Here is a 15,914-nt window from a genome sequence, read left to right on the forward strand (position 1 = left end):
TTAACATAAAGTGGTTATTGTTGATTGCTGATCGAAAATTACTTTATTGAAATTAGTGAAATGACACAGAGTAAATCTGAAATGAATGAGCTTTTAGGGAAATTATTTTTCTGAGCAAAAGCATCATGGACTTATTCCAGTGACTCCTGAATTTAGCACTTATCTCCATCAGTTTTGAAGAAATCCAGTTTAGGTTCAGTGTTCCAGAACTGCCAGGGGTACTTTACTCTCCCTTTCTTTCAGCTCTGCTGGAGCTCCATCAATTTCCCCTTGCCTTTTGGTAGCACACAGCTAATCCAATCTCTTTTCCTTTCTTTCTTTCAGAAAGAGGTAGCCATTATGGCTCTCATGTCTTTTTTTTTTTCTTTTTTTTTTTTTTCCCCACATATTGTGATCTGCTTTGTGATCTGCTAGTTGAAACAAAAATATGTATGTATGTTTGCTTTTTGGAGTCATTTCATAACTATAAAACATTCCACTAAGAAAGGTTATATAGTTACTACAGAAGGAGACTGGAATGTGATGACATAATGATGATCAATAGATAGCTCAAAGATCAATGTTAAAGGCAGGTTTGGGAATACTTAGCCAGTGGGATACATTTACTAAAAGAGAGCATTTTCAAAGGATGGATTCCATCAGCCTATCTGGGAAAATTACCTTCTGACATCAAGGCTTTTATGGCTGATAAGAAAAAGCTTTAAAGTAAGAAGTGAGGAGGAAAGGCCAAAAGAAACTGATTTAATTTCCAAAACTGGTTAGAAAAACAAACAAACAAGAAATAACTCAGAAGGAGATACAGGGGTGGATAAAGGATTCAGCAGGGAAAACAGGGATGGTGGGAAGAATACAAACAGAGGTCATGACAGAATAGCGTTCAGGTACTTCTAGTGATGACAGTATACTTAATCCAAACACCATGCTGTGTTTGTCTGCAAGGAACTGCTAACAGGCAAGCAGTAAATGAATAGGAAAATCCTAAGGAATGCAATGGAGAAACATGAATTATCTCTCAGGCTATAAAGGACATTTCAACAGAAAGGGAATTGAATGAAAGAGCAAAACTAAATACTACTTTTTCTTGAGTTTGAGGGAAGACAGAAGTAAAAGCAAAAAACAGCTTCATGTGCTGTGTGATATTAAAGACTCCAACAAAAACAAGAAGGGAGAATTTGAACAAAATGTAATAATTTCTAAAGGATTTCCAAACAACTCATTTGGATTAGTGTTTGGGTCCTGCTATAGAGAGTTAAGTGTGAATTGTTTTATGTAAAGAGAGATTAGAGAGAGTTAATGGAGGTATAAATACTATTTAAAATTCTATTTTATAGATACTTGTCTTTTCAGATATAGATTAAAAAGCCTTCAGTTTTTAATAAAGATCATGATGCTGGTGGTGAGTAAAACAAAGCAACTGTGGTAATGTTTAATTTTACACTGCATTTCACAAGTCAATAGATGATATATACAAAAGATTTTTAAACGAACATGTTGAAAGTGAAAGCTGGCTTTCTATTTCATGAAGCTGGGAGTTATGTCCTAAAAGTTTAATTTAATTCATGAAAACTTTCTGTAAGACTGAGTTTTATAGGGATTTATCTATGTCGTCTGCCAGAAATCGTTTTGTCACAGTTGAAGGAGCTCCTACATAGAGTCAAGGTTATAATTCATTACTGAAAATACCCATCTTTCTGGCCTTAGAATTTGTTACTGAACACGAAAAAACTGTTGCTTGATTTTTATTTTTATTTTATTTTATTTTGCAATGGTATTCAATTAATCTGTTAGTCACGGTTGCTTATAACTTTATTCATATTTCCTGAAAATAGCCCCTTAATAATGCTAAAATAATGCTGAAACTAAATTATGTTTATATATTCATTTTCTAATCCTTGAATGAAAATAGCATTGAATCATCTCCTGGCATCATTGTTCATGGTAGAAGAGGGTCAGTTAACTTGCAAGTTGAAGATACTACATTTGCCTGTCTCTTTTTAAAAGACAGTTTGTATTCTTCAACTAGAATAATGTGTAAATAGTTTTCTTTCAGTCTGCACTAGCAATTAGAACAATGTCTTATTTACTGCAGCACTTTGGTATACACATAGGATGGGAACAGGATTACTATTTTTATTTTATTCTGCTCATTACAAAGCTTTTTAAGTTCCGGATATTCTTCACAGATTTTAAGCTTTCTTTCATTACCATGAAATGGATCATTATTCCTCTTTCTGAAAGTCAGATCATGCCAAGATACATCACAAGTCTATGTATTTGCATTATAAATTGTTACAGCACAGTTCAGCGTAACTTTTAAAATTCACCTCAATTAATCAATACACTTCAATAATCATTGAAGTATTTACTGGTTGTCTAAGTTCAAAGAAAAATACCTATTCAAAACCAACAAGGACTACAGAAATTCTACAGAAATTGCTATGTGGATAATCTGTTCTCATGTTGCATATAGGGGTGATAGAACGATAAAACATTCCATTTCAAGAAAGTAAGGAAAAAGAACAAAAACAAAAACAAAAACAAAAAACAAGGTTAAAAGAAATGTATTTGGAAAGAGAAATTTTTGATTTTCTCTGAAAGACCACTACCAGGGTGATCTAATGCCTCCACAAACTTGAGGCTCTGCTGTTTCAAAAGGTTCAAGAGATTATTACTAACATGCTCTCATTGCATTTACGTATCAGCCTTAAAACCTTGAAATACAATATGCTTATTGTGTTTGCTTTGCCAGAGTCCACTGTACGCAGCAATTGTTATTCCACTAGATGGCCAGATCTTGCTGCAGTTTTTATACAGGAAGATTGTTGAAACACCGCTAGTGGCACAATACATTTCGCTTTGCAGGAATCAGTAGATGGTGTAAAATGTACATTAGAGTGTTCTTGAATCATTGCTAGCAGTTCAATATATTTTGCTCTATAGGAATCAAGGTGTTGTGTAAAACTGTATTTCTGCACTAACACCATCATGAATACTTCTGTACTGAGACTATGATGCTTAATTAATAATTGTAAATCTTTGGAAGCAGTTTGCATATGGTATCTGTGCTCTAGTATATCTAGCCTGAGAAAAGGAATGACACAACCCTAAAGTTAGTCCAAGGTTTTGACTCTGTTAGTGTCTTTCTCAAATGTGGTGAGAAAGTGTTGCCCTGGGATCTGTGTATATTTCATCTCATGTTAATGTCACCTTTGGATTGCATCTCCTCATTTTTCAAAGACAAAACAAATGGAGGAAATAGAGAAATATCAATTTTACATAATTGGCTTTATATTTTAATAGTCCATATACATCACTCTAGTTCACATATAGCAATGGGAAGAGGTAAAACAGCCACCTAAATTGTGGTTATATATTTGTCAGCGTGTTTTGGGGAGTGAAAGTGGGTTTAGTTTCTGTTTTGGTTAACACAGCAGTAAGATTTCTTTTAAAATTTAATGACTATATACTCAGAAGCTGAAAATCAAAGGAAGAGATGTGATCTTACCCATGAAATGCTATCAGTGTAAATTCTGACATGAATCAGAGCTGAGGGCAAGCAGGCACTTAAATCTGTCCAAATTAGGGAACTGGAATGATAAAATTGGCAGATTTATGTTTAAGAGTGTGAAACAAGTATAAACTGTGCTGAAGGAGAAAAAGAATCTTCACTTTCCAAAATATAATTTCAATTAGAATAGCAATGATTTTCCATGAGTGGACTTGATACCTAAGCACTACTGAAAGACACTGAAGACAGGGAGCAGCTTTCATTTCTTCCTTCAGAAGTGCCAGTTTAGCACTTGGTTTCCTTCTTTTTCTATGTTATTCAAATGGGTTCCTTGGCTAATTTTATTAGAGTGAATGAACGTTGTACAGGATATTGCTATATGTATGAACCTTATTTATATGCAGTTTAAAATACTTCATAATGAAAAAGCATCACTCAAGAACAAATTTAACCATCACAATTTGTGATTAAATAAAGACACAAACAAAAATATGTATAAAAAAAAAGGAGAGAAAAAAGTAAGATAAACACAACAATAAACCAGTGGAATAAATTACGTCTTGCTTGGCATGGTAACAAATGCGAATGTGCTGCAACAAATCGCAGCTGAAGATTATGAACAACTCATGTAAATAAACTTTTAAATTTAAAAGACTTATGAAAAATATTGCAGAGAAAACATATAATCTTGAATAAAATGTCAGTATTTGAATTTTTAAAACTAATGGATGCTTCATAGCATCATACAATGTACAGTGAGGAATTTTGTTATACAAACATTCCAGCCCAGTCATTAACAGAATGGATTTTACAAAACCATGAAAACAATCAAAAACCAAATCTGATTCTGATAGTGCAAGCTGAAGGCAAATATAGAAAAAAATGTTTAATAACTTGTAAAGAAGATTTTAATTAAAATATTAGAACTCTTATCTCTAAAGGGAAGGCCATTCTCAGTCACCTTAAAGTATGTCCTTATCTTCATGAAGGACTATTAATATTGTATATATATAATATTTTATTTTTTATTTTTTTAAAGAAACATACTTTGGGAGCTAATGTAGATTTAGAAGCTGTTCGCCATTGGAAATGGTGAATGGATGCATCAAACCAAAGAGCTGCAGAAATAATTGTTTTTTGAAGAGAGTTAGTTCTGGAATTTCCCGAAGAATGCTCCACAGGCAGCTGTAAAAAAAGATGAGTCATGAATTTGCATTTTTCCATTTATGAACTTCACAGGGTAAAAAATTCACATGGGGCCTGAGGGGGCCTGAGTACTCTAAAAACACTTCACAGAAGGTACTTGTGTTTCAGCATTCCCTACAGTCCATATGCAGAAAAAAAAAAAGTATTTAAGAAATCTGACTTTTCTATAATACCTGTAACAGAATCTAATTTTAAACCTCTGAATATGGAGGCCTTGTAACATGTTTTCATGAGAATGTTTCAGAATGAAATACACAAAAAACATGTTTTTTGCCCTCAAGATGTCACACAGCGTTAATTCCTTACCACCCAAAGTTGGTTATGAGCTACTTTAGATTGCTTTACTGTAAGTATAATTGTTTCATGGGCGTAGAATTATTAAGGAATAAAATTTTCCACTAAGGAAGCCACAAAGTTCAATATATGGATATTTCACAATACATCACAAAGATGTTCTTCCTTTCAAAGCATATTCGTGGCACTTTATGTACGGAAAAAGATCTGATTACGTATCAGTTCGCGGACTGGTAAATAGTGATAGGTAAATAATGATTTTAGACAAAAACTGCATTACAGAAAGACAGTGTAAGACAGCAAAAGCTCAGTTGTATGGACTGGGTCTAAATATGGTGCTTCTGAAGAAGCAAAATTGAACTAGCAATATCCCCCCCCCTTTTTTTTTTTGACATGTTCACCTTTTTATAGAGTACAACTTAGTGACATTTCTAAAAAAAAAAAAAATGTTCTAAGAAAGGACAAAGAGAAATGCACTTAGATTGTACAACATTTTAAATTACCAACAAATACCAGAAAATTATTTGATCCACTTCATTAAGATAACCGCATTTGGGAATTGGCAAGTTTGAATGTAAGGGAACCCTCTCCAGTTAAAACTTTGATTTGAGCTAACACACCATGTACACATCTGAAAGTTGTATGCCATATAAAAAGGAAAGTGGTAAGATAAAATGAAGGTCAGTTTGACAGTAAACCGAATAAGTCCACATCTTTCCTCAGAGGAAATAAAACAATCCAATTTGAGGTGATACCTTTAATTGCATGGGGGATTAGAGTTATTTAACACTAATGTGACATATAAAAATATGATACACAGGCCTGCAAATAATAATTCTGATAGCATGGAAATCTAGGCTAAACCTTTGTTTATAGATATGTTTTCACACATAACGTAATAGCTGTATATACAAAAGGGCAAACCACTCTCAGAAGCTCTCTCGGTTTTGGTTTCATAATGTTGCACTTTATTATCTACTCACACAAGCTATTCTCAATCACTTGCCATACGTGACATTTTTTCAAGCCTTCCAATAACTCCTTTTGTGGATTTTTGATGGCTAACAACATTAGAAGAAAATAATGTCATCATCTTATAAATTGCTGTGAAACTAATAGACAGGTTATAGTAATGTCACAGAGCAGCCTTATGCCTGCTTCCATGTTCTGAAATTATGACATGAGCAATATATGGAATGACTCATAGAATCATTACGGTTAGAAAAGACCTTCAAGATCATCTAGTACAACCATCACCCTACTACCAATATCACCAATGTCACTAAACCATGTCCCTAAGCACCACGTCCAACCTCTCCTTAAACACCCCCAGGAACAGTGACACCACCATCTCCCTGGGCAACCTGTTCTTTCTGAGAAGAAAGACTACTATCTCCGAGAAGAATGTCTCCTAATTTCCAACCTAAACCTCCCCTGGCGCAACTTGAGGCCATTCCCTCTAGTCCTATCACTAGTTACCTGTGAGAAAAGGCCAACCCCCAGCTCCCCACAACTCCCTTTCAGGTAGTTGTAGAGAGCAATAAGGTCTCCCCTGAGCTTCCTCTTCTCCAGACTAAACAACCCCAGTTCCCTCAGCTGCTCCTCACAGGACTTGTGCTCCAGGCCCTTCACCAGCTTTGTAGCCCTTCTCTGGATACGCTCCAGGGCCTCGATGTCCTTCTTGTACTGAGGGGCCCAAAGCTGAACACAGTACTCGAGGTGCGGCCTCACCAGAGCAGAGTACAGGGGGACGATCACCTCCCTGGTCCTCCTGGCTACACTATTCTTGATACAAGCCACGATGCCGTTGGCCTTCTTGGCCATGTGGGCACACTGCTGGCTCATGTTCAGGTGAGCATCAATCAGCACCCCCAGACCCTTTTTCTCTCACAGCTTTCCAGACACTCTCCCCCAAGCCTGTAGTGCTGCATGGGGTTGTTGTGGCCAAAGTGCAGGATCCGGCACTTAGCCATGTTGAACCTCATCCCATTGGCCTCTGCCCATCGACCCATCCTGTCCAGGTCCCTCTGCAGGGCCTCCCTACCCTCCGGCAGATCAACAATTCTCCCCAACTTGGTGTCGTCTTCAAACTTACTGAGGGTGCATTCAATTCTCTCATACAAATCGTCAATAAAGATATTAAAGAGGATGGGCCCCAACACCGAGCCCTGGTGAACACCACTGGTGACTCCATTCACCACTACTCTCTGGGCCTGGCCATCCAACCAGTTTTTAACCCAGCAAAGAGTGTACCTGAAGCCACATCTCTCATGCCAATGTTTTGTCCTTTTAAAGTATGGACTACTTGCTAGTGCAACAGTACTCTAATAGTGCTTTGGTAATCACATTTTAGCAGCATAAGTCTCAGATAAGGTATAACGTCCTGCATCATGTAACAAAATGTTAAAAAAAAAATTAGTAGGAAGCATCTGACATGAAAGGAGTTCTACCAATAAAATAATAATGTAATATGATTAATATAATATAATATTTTGGGATGTTGCATTACACCTTGTTTTGACACTTATGATTTTAAAATGTTACTAAAGCACAAACCACTATTAGAGGAATGGCAAACAGTCTACACTTTAAAAGAACAAAACATTGGCATGAGGGATGTGACTTCATTCCATGTTCCTTTATATTATAACATTGAATATTCAGACAACAATGTCTTAGACAATAGCTCAAAGGTGACAGTATTCAGAGGTCCAACAGCAGAAAATGACTCAATGAAAACATTTCACTCAAGAAGGCTGATGAGTACTTTACTGTCAAACTCTTTCTTGTAAGTTCTCTTCTAAGAATAACAGGGTAAGAGGAATAGAAATCCCAAATTCCTTTCAAAGACAACTTTCCTCTGTACAGTGCAGTTCCCAGAAGTGAAATATTGGGAAGCAATTTCACTTTTCCATTATGAAACTGTATCTACAGTACCATTTTTTTTTCAGATCTGCTAACACTCATTCCACTGTGAATTGCCTCTGTTGTTTCCAAATGCCCAAGTCCCTTGTTTCTAGCCTAAATTCCCAAACTTATATTTCTCCTCTGGGCACATTTTATAACGTGATTGATGCTGTCAGCACTAGAGACTGAAAATTTTAACATAATAAAATGAAATCAACTTTGAATTAAATTTTATTTTATAGACATGGTGTATGAAAGAAGAAAAGGGCATATTAAGAAAAAGCTGCTACAGAATTTCTATTATAAAGATACGGTTTTCAGCACGTTTGCTCTCCAGTGTATATCCAGGATATTGAGGAGCTTGCTCTTGGCCTTTTGGTTTTGACTGTGAGCTAAATGCCGTAATGGACCTTCACTCATGCCAAATTTAAAGATATCTTAATCACCATTCCACACAAATCGCTTGTAGAAATAACATTAGAGCCAACACTGCAGTGACTCACCAGGCATGCAAGCTTGTACTTTAAAATAATTATTTGACATATAGATAGATCTTGGCACACTTTTCTTGGCTTGGCAGCTTCTGTTTGCTCTTGGGCTGATGCTTGTCTATCTCTGCAGTCATGACATTTGACATGATGGCTAGGATGCATTCTAAATAGTGCTCCCCAAGTTCAACAAACACGCTAATGTAAACCACAAATTCAGCTGGAGGTCAGGCATGCACATAAGCATGAGATACTGGATTTCAGATCATCCTGGGCGTCAGGCTGTTCACAAGTCCAGATAGTTCTAGTATTCTCCAGATTTCACCTGTAGAATAAGAGAACATTTGAGCATTGCTTTATGTAATCCAGAAGAGTAGAAAATGTACCAAATGAGCAGGTCTTCTATCATCTGTGGTCTATTATGTAAGATGTGAGAAAAATAAGAAAGAATAATCGTTGATATTCAGTCTCCAGCATCAGGTTTCCTCTGTGGAGTAACCAAAGTCCCTCTGCCTGTGCTCCTCTTAGACAACGGGGCTGACAATACGCTGCCAATATCGTTATTTTCCTTGCTCTCTTTTGTCTATTGTCTTTCTTCAGACTGATACACAGACGGTCTCTCACTATGTGTTTGTATGGCACATGTCACAGTGGGGACCCAATCTCAGCTAGGGCTGGTATGAATTGGTATATATAAATGGTTTTCTGACCTGTGATATTTGAAGCAAAAACGTGTCTCCTCTGTGGGAAGGTAGTATTAATGCAAAGCACACAAAAGCTTTGATATGACTGCGGAATAAAAGGGAATACGAAGACTGGATTTGCTGACAGGAGGTGTGTATGCGGGTTATTTCCATACATAAGCATATTTCAGGCAAAACTTTTCATTGCTCCAATGCCTCATTTTGGCAAAGAGGCCTCTGCTTGGCAGGCCATGCCTGTCAGTGCTCTGAAAACAAGCTTTTCCAGTCTCTGAATCATAAAATATTCACAAATAAACAAATCGGGGGATTTGTTTACAGGCCGCACCTCGGGCCCTTGTTTCCTCAGGGGCGTCCCGGCACAGCGGCTCGGTCAGCCCGCGCCCGCCGCCTCTCGCGAGAGAATGAGCGGGAGGGGCGCTGCCAGGGCAACGCCGGCTGCGCCCCGGCCCTCTGCCTAGAAACAGCCCCCGGGCGGGCGGTGCCGCGTGCTGCCCATCAGGAAGAGGCAGGGGGCCGCAGCGGCGTGCTGCTGGTGTGGCAGGGAGCGGGGGCTCTGGGCCAAGTCTTGGCAGTCTGCGAGATCCCGGACCTACCGTGGTGTCCCCTAGGCAGAGAGCTCACTCCAAAAAGACTGTGGCGACCCAGACGGAGGGCCTGCCCAGAGACGTGGCTGTTCAGGCCTCTGGCTGCAGGGAGTGCCTGAGCCTGCCGTTGCCGGGGGAGGGCAGCGGGGAGACCACCTGTGTGAAGTGCGAGCAGGTGGACGATCTGGTCATGGTGGCAGAGCTGAAAGAGCAGGCTGAGAGACTGAGGGCCATCAGGGACTGTGAGCAGGAGATCAACTGGTGGAGTAGCTCCCTGGTATGCCAGAGGGAAAGGCACCAGGGAGATATCCCACAATTGGCAGTGGACGCCCTGCCCTGCCCTGGTTGGGCAGAGGAGGGGGACCTGAGGGATGGGGAGGGTTGGGAGAGGGTTCCTGCTCGACATTGTGAGTGAGCCCCCTCCCTCCCCCCCCATCTGCTTCCCTCACGCACTCAGGTTCCCCTAAGCAATAGGTTTGTAGCATTGGACATCAAAGGGGAGGTAAGTGGGGAGGCACGGGAACGTTCCCCAAAGAGGGTACCAAGGATGAGGTTGACAAGAAGGTTGACAAGGAGGTTGACAGAAACAAGTTGACTCCACGCATTCAGAGTGCTTCAGCCAGGAAAGAAAGAAGGGCGGTTGTGGTAGGCGACTCCCTTCTCAGAGGAACAGAGGGCCCCATTTGCAGACCAGACACAAGCTGTAGGGAAGTGTGCTGTCTACCTGGGTCTTGGGGCAGAGACATAACTAGAAAACTCCTGGAGCTGGTTCACCCCACTGATTACTACCCATTACTCATAGTTCAAGCGGGCAGTGATGAAATCACTCAGAGAAGCCTGCAAACTATGAAAGAGATTTCAGGGGTTTAGGGCGAATAGTTCAAGGAGGAGAAGTACAAGTCATGTTTTGTTCTATTCCTTCTGGGGAGGTGGAGGACACGAAGAGGGCTAGGAAAACACAGGTAATGAATAATTAACTGAGAGGCTGGTATCAAGACAGGAACTTTGGGTTCTTTGACCATAGGGCAGTTTACTTGACCCCTGGCCTTTTGTCGATGGATGGAACTCACCTGTCTCAAAGGGGGAAACAAATCCTAGCACAGGAGCTAGCAGGACTTGTGGAGAGAGCTTTAAACTAGCTATGATGGGTAAAGGGTTAAAACGGCTCACCAGAAAAGTGCCTAGGGGAACAATGCTGAAGCTGGGGGTGAGGCAGATGTCTCATCTGAAGTGCATCTACACCAATGTATGCAGCATGGGCAACAAACAGGAGGAGCTAGAAGCGATTGTGAGATAGGCTAACTACGGCCTAGTTGCAATAACTGAAACATGGTGGGATCACTCCTACAACTGGAGTACTGTAGTGGATGGCTACAAGCTTTTCAGAAGGGATGAAGGGTTGCTCTTTATATTAAAGAGTGTTTTGATATTGAAGAGCTTGCGGTTGGGAATGATACAGTTGAGTGTCTATGGATAAGGATCGGGGAAGTCCTGTAGGGGTGACATCTTGGTCGGGGTCTGTTATAGACCGCCTCATCAGGATGAAGAGATGGATGAGGCATTCTATGAGCAGCTTGCAAAAGTTACACCATCACCAGCACTCCTTCTCATGGGGGACTTCATCCTCCCTGATATATGCTGGAAGTATAACACTGCACAGAGGAAGCAGTCCAGGAGGTTTTTAGAGTGTGTGGAAGTGTGCTTCCTGACACAGCTGGTTCAAGAGCTTACCAGGGGAGGTGCCCCACTAGACCTGCTCTTCACTAACACAGAAGGACTGGTGAGGGATGTGAAAGTTGGGGTATGTCTTGAGCAGAGCGACCATGAAATTGCAGAGTTTTCTATCCTTGGTGATGTCAGAAGGGTAACTAGCAAAACTGCTGTCTTGAACTTCTGGAGGGCGGACTTTGACCTATTCAGGTCACTTGTTGCAGGGGTCCCTTGGGAGTCACTTCTGAAGGGCAAAGGGGTCCAGGAAGCCTGGACGCTCCTCAAGAAGGAAATCTTAAAGACACAGGAGCAGGCTGTTCCTGTGTCCTGTAAGGCGAGCTGGAGGGCAAGAAGACTGGTATGGATGAACCGGGAACTTTTATTGAGATTCCAGGAGAAAAAGAGAGTCTACATCTGCTGGAAGAAAGGACAGGCTACTTGGGGTGACTACAAGGAAGTTGCTGAGATATGCAGAGAGGAAGTTAGAAAGGCAAAAGCCCATCTTGAACTCTTCGCCACTGCAGTAAAAGAGAACAAGAAATCCTTTCATAAATATATTAACAGCAAGAGAAGAACCAAGGAAAATTTCCATCCTTTACTTGATGCAGCAGAAAGTGAGATCACTGAGGATAAGAATAAGTCTGAGGTTCTCAATGCCTTCTTTACATCTATCTTTAGTAGTCAAATCAGCTGTCCTCAGGGTACTTCACTCCCTGACCTGGATGTCCCCTGTGATTCAGGTGAAGAATCCCCCCCTGTGATCCAGGAAGAGAAAGTTAGAGACCTGCTCCTCCATCTGGAATGTCACAGGTCCATGGGACCAGATGAGCTCCACCCCAGGGTGCTGAGGGAGCTGGTGGAAGTAATTGCCAAGCTGCTTTCCACCATGTATCAGCGTTCCTGGTTATCTGGAGAGGTCCCAGAAGATTGGAGGCTTGCTGATGTGACTCCCATCTACAAGAAGGGCTGTAAGGAGGACCCAGGGAACTACAGGCCTGTCAGCCTGACCTCGGTTCCAGGGAAGGTTATGGAGCAAATCATCTTGGTTGAGATCACACGGCACTTGTGTGGCATCCAGGGGTTCAGGCCCAGCCAGCATGGGTTCACGAAAGGCACCTGGCATTGAACACCTCCAGGGATGGGGCATCCACAACCTCTCTGGGCAACCTGTTCCAGTGCCTCACCACCGTCTGAGTGAAAAATTTCCTCCTAACTTTGAATCTAAATCTCTCCTCTTTCAATTTAAAACCATTCCCCCTCGTCCTGTCATTATATGATTAAGCAAAGAGTCACTCTCCATTTTCTTTTGTAAGTCCCCTTTAAGTACTGAAAGGTCACAATGAGGTCTCCCTGGAGCCTTCTCTTCTGTAGGCTCAACATCCCTAGCTCTCTCAGCCTCTCTTCACAGAGCCCCTTGATCATCTTTGTGCCCTCCTCTGGACCCGTTCTAACAGATCCACATCCTTCTTGTGCTGGGGGCTCCAGACCTGGACACAGTACTCCAGGTGGGGCCCCACAAGGATAGAGTAGAAGGGGACTGTCACGTCCCTCCACGTGCTGGCCACTCCTCTTTTCATGCAGCCCAGGACACAGTTGGTCTTCTGGGCTGCAAGCGTGCACTGCTGGCTCATGTCGAGCTTTTCACCCACCAGAACCCCCAAGTCCTTTTCTGCAGGGCTGCTCTCAATGAGTTCTTCACCCAGTCTGTATTCATGTGTGGGACTTCCCTGGCCCAGGTGAAGAACCTTGCACTTGGACTTGTTGAACCTCATTAGGTTCATATGGGCCCACTTCTCCAGCTTGTCCAGGTCCCTTTTGATGGCATTACTTCCTTCTATTGTATCAACACACCACTCAGCTTGGTGTCATCTGCAAACTTGCTGAGGGTGCACTTGATCCCACTATGTCATTGATAAAGATATGAAACAGTACCAGTCCCAAGACAGACTCCTGAGGTACACCACTCGTCACCAGCCTCCACTTGGACATAGAGCCATTAACCACCACTCCCTAGGTGTGATCTTCAAGCCAACTCCTTATCCGCTGAATGGTACACCCATCAAATCCATCTCCCTCCTTGTCAAATGCCTTGCAGAAGTCCAAGTAGATGACATTTGGTCGGTCTTCCTTTGTCAACTGATGCAGTCACTCCATCGCAGAAATCCACCAGATTGGTCAGGCAGGAATTACCCTTGGTGAAGCCATGCTGGCTGTCTCAGATCACCTCTTTGTCTTGCATGTGCCTTGACACTGCTTACAGGAGGATCTTTTCAGTGATCTTGCCAGGTACAGAGGTGAGGCTCACCGGTAGTTTCCTGGGTCCTCCTTTCGAATCTAACTCCTGCCTCCACAGAGGGCAAACCCAAAAATCAGACAATATGTCTGAGAACGCTGTCCAAAAACTTCTTGAACTCAAGCAGGCTCAGTGCCATGACTACTGGAACTGGGGAGCCTGTTCCAGTGCCCGACCACCCTCTTGGTGCAGAACCTTACCCTAACACCCAGCCTGACCCTCCCCTGTCCCAGCTCCATGCCATTCCCTCCGGTCCTGTTGCTGTCCCTAGAGAGCAGAGCTCAGCTCCTGCCCCTCCGCTCCCCTCGTGAGGGAGCTGCAGGACACCATGAGGCATCCCCTCGGCCTGTTCTGCTCTGGGCTGAACAAACCAAGGGATCTCAGCCACTCCTCATATGGCTTGCCCTCTAGGCCCTTTCACCATCTTTGTTGTCCTCCTTTGGACACTCTCTAATAGTTTTATGTCTTTCTTATATCATGGCACCAAAAACTACTTGAGGTGAAGCCTCACCAACGCAGAACAATCAATTCTCTCAACTGGCATGCAGTGCTATGTTAATGTTGTTTAGACCTTGTTCACTATAGATCCGAAAACCCTCCTACTTTATGTAAAACTGGGATATTTCTAATAGGTTCCAGAATCAGGGTCATTATCTTAGACTTGTCCATTTTTTTGTTTGTTTTTAATTTTCCCAGTGTTAGGAAACTTCTTTTTGGTAGTTAAATAGAAATCCTAAAATACTCTTTAACTGACCTTAGGAGAAACCACAGGCATTGTGCCCTTGAAACAGCGTATATATTAGTTCATACATTTTTGGATAAACTTGCCTTAATTTTGGAAAAAAATGGGGACAATAACTGATGATTTTTTTAATGTAAGTTGAAAGCTTACCATCTGTGTAGATTGCTTCATCAGTGTATTATCTTCAGAAAGCACTACTGGTTTAGATAATTCCTGGAGTGATGGCTAAGATACAGTATAAATATAAATGAGAGAGCTGGCAAATATATCCAAGGGGTGAGCAAGGTACTGTGAAATGGATAGCTAAGCTGATGACTGTGTTGTCCGTAATGTTTCTCTACAAAACTTAAGTTAAATTAGCCCTGAGTAGAGACCAATGTGGCAAATCCCAAGACAGCAGGCAGACTTTCGGTTTCATCAATTTAGCCCTCAATACATTGCAAAACAGTTGAGTAGCATTTTCTTTCTTGCTGAGTTGAGTCCACAGTTGATGAATCTTGCTACTGGTATGAGGTTGTTCAACATTAAGTGATTTATTTCATTTCATTTCATTTCATTTCATTTCATTTCATTTCATTTCATTTCGTTTCGTTTCGTTTCGTTTCGTTTCGTTTCAATTTTTTATTGTATTTTATGTTATTGTATTATTTTATTTATTTTATTTTATTTTATTTTATTTTATTTTTATTTTTATTTTTATTTCTTCAGCTAGTCATCTGCTGCATATGCAGGCTGCTTATCTATGTATATCCACATTAGGGTATAATGTCAACAGAATTGGAGAGGAAACATTTTACTTGTGGATTATGGCATAAGCAAAAGTTCATAAAAGCCAGAATCTTCGACGATAAATGTTAGAAGTAGAGGAACATGTTTCCATCCATGAATATTTAAAAGGAAGTTTATACAGGATATCTACATCTGTACTTGTGTTGTTGCAAGTTGGGGTTGGATTAACTTCAAAGATAAAAATAGACCCTCTGTTTATGAAAGGCAAAATTTCTCTGTACTGAATAGAGATTAGTGTCCCGATAGAGAGACAGAGAGGAGTGAAGCATTATAAAGGAGTTTCCTACAGGAGGCACCTGTGAATCTTGGCAAATAATGATTCCAGAGCCTGTTTTTTTTTTTTTTTTTTTTTTCCTGAATAGCCAACAGTCATTGATTGTAGAACTCTATAGACAAATCCAGATGAATAGAGCCATGCAGTTCTGAAATCAATGACACTGCAGGTCTCACAGTCTATGTGATCATACATCTCACCAAATTTTGTAAATATATTTTATAAACATTTTTTAAAAAATCTATTTTATCTCTGAACATGCAAGAGCATTCATTATATTCTTTCCACCCTTGGAGTGGGTGCAGAAGTGAAATGAAACTTTCTCTGTGTGTGAAATTCTCATAACTGTGGTGTCGTTCTGTTTAAATGTTTATCCTTAATGGTTAACATAAATTGCAACGTTTGCACATTGTAA

The 15,914-nt window shown here is 40.9% G+C and overlaps 1 protein-coding gene across 3 annotated transcripts in view; it reads left to right on the forward strand.

Moving 5' to 3' along the window:
* The window catches only part of BRINP3 (BMP/retinoic acid inducible neural specific 3), a 234,667-nt gene that overhangs the window by 191,825 nt on the left and 26,928 nt on the right, over positions 1-15,914 (forward strand). The window lies entirely within an intron of this gene.

Source organism: Anser cygnoides, chromosome 8, assembly GCF_040182565.1.
Source record: "Anser cygnoides isolate HZ-2024a breed goose chromosome 8, Taihu_goose_T2T_genome, whole genome shotgun sequence".
Taxonomy (NCBI): Eukaryota; Metazoa; Chordata; class Aves; order Anseriformes; family Anatidae; genus Anser; species Anser cygnoides.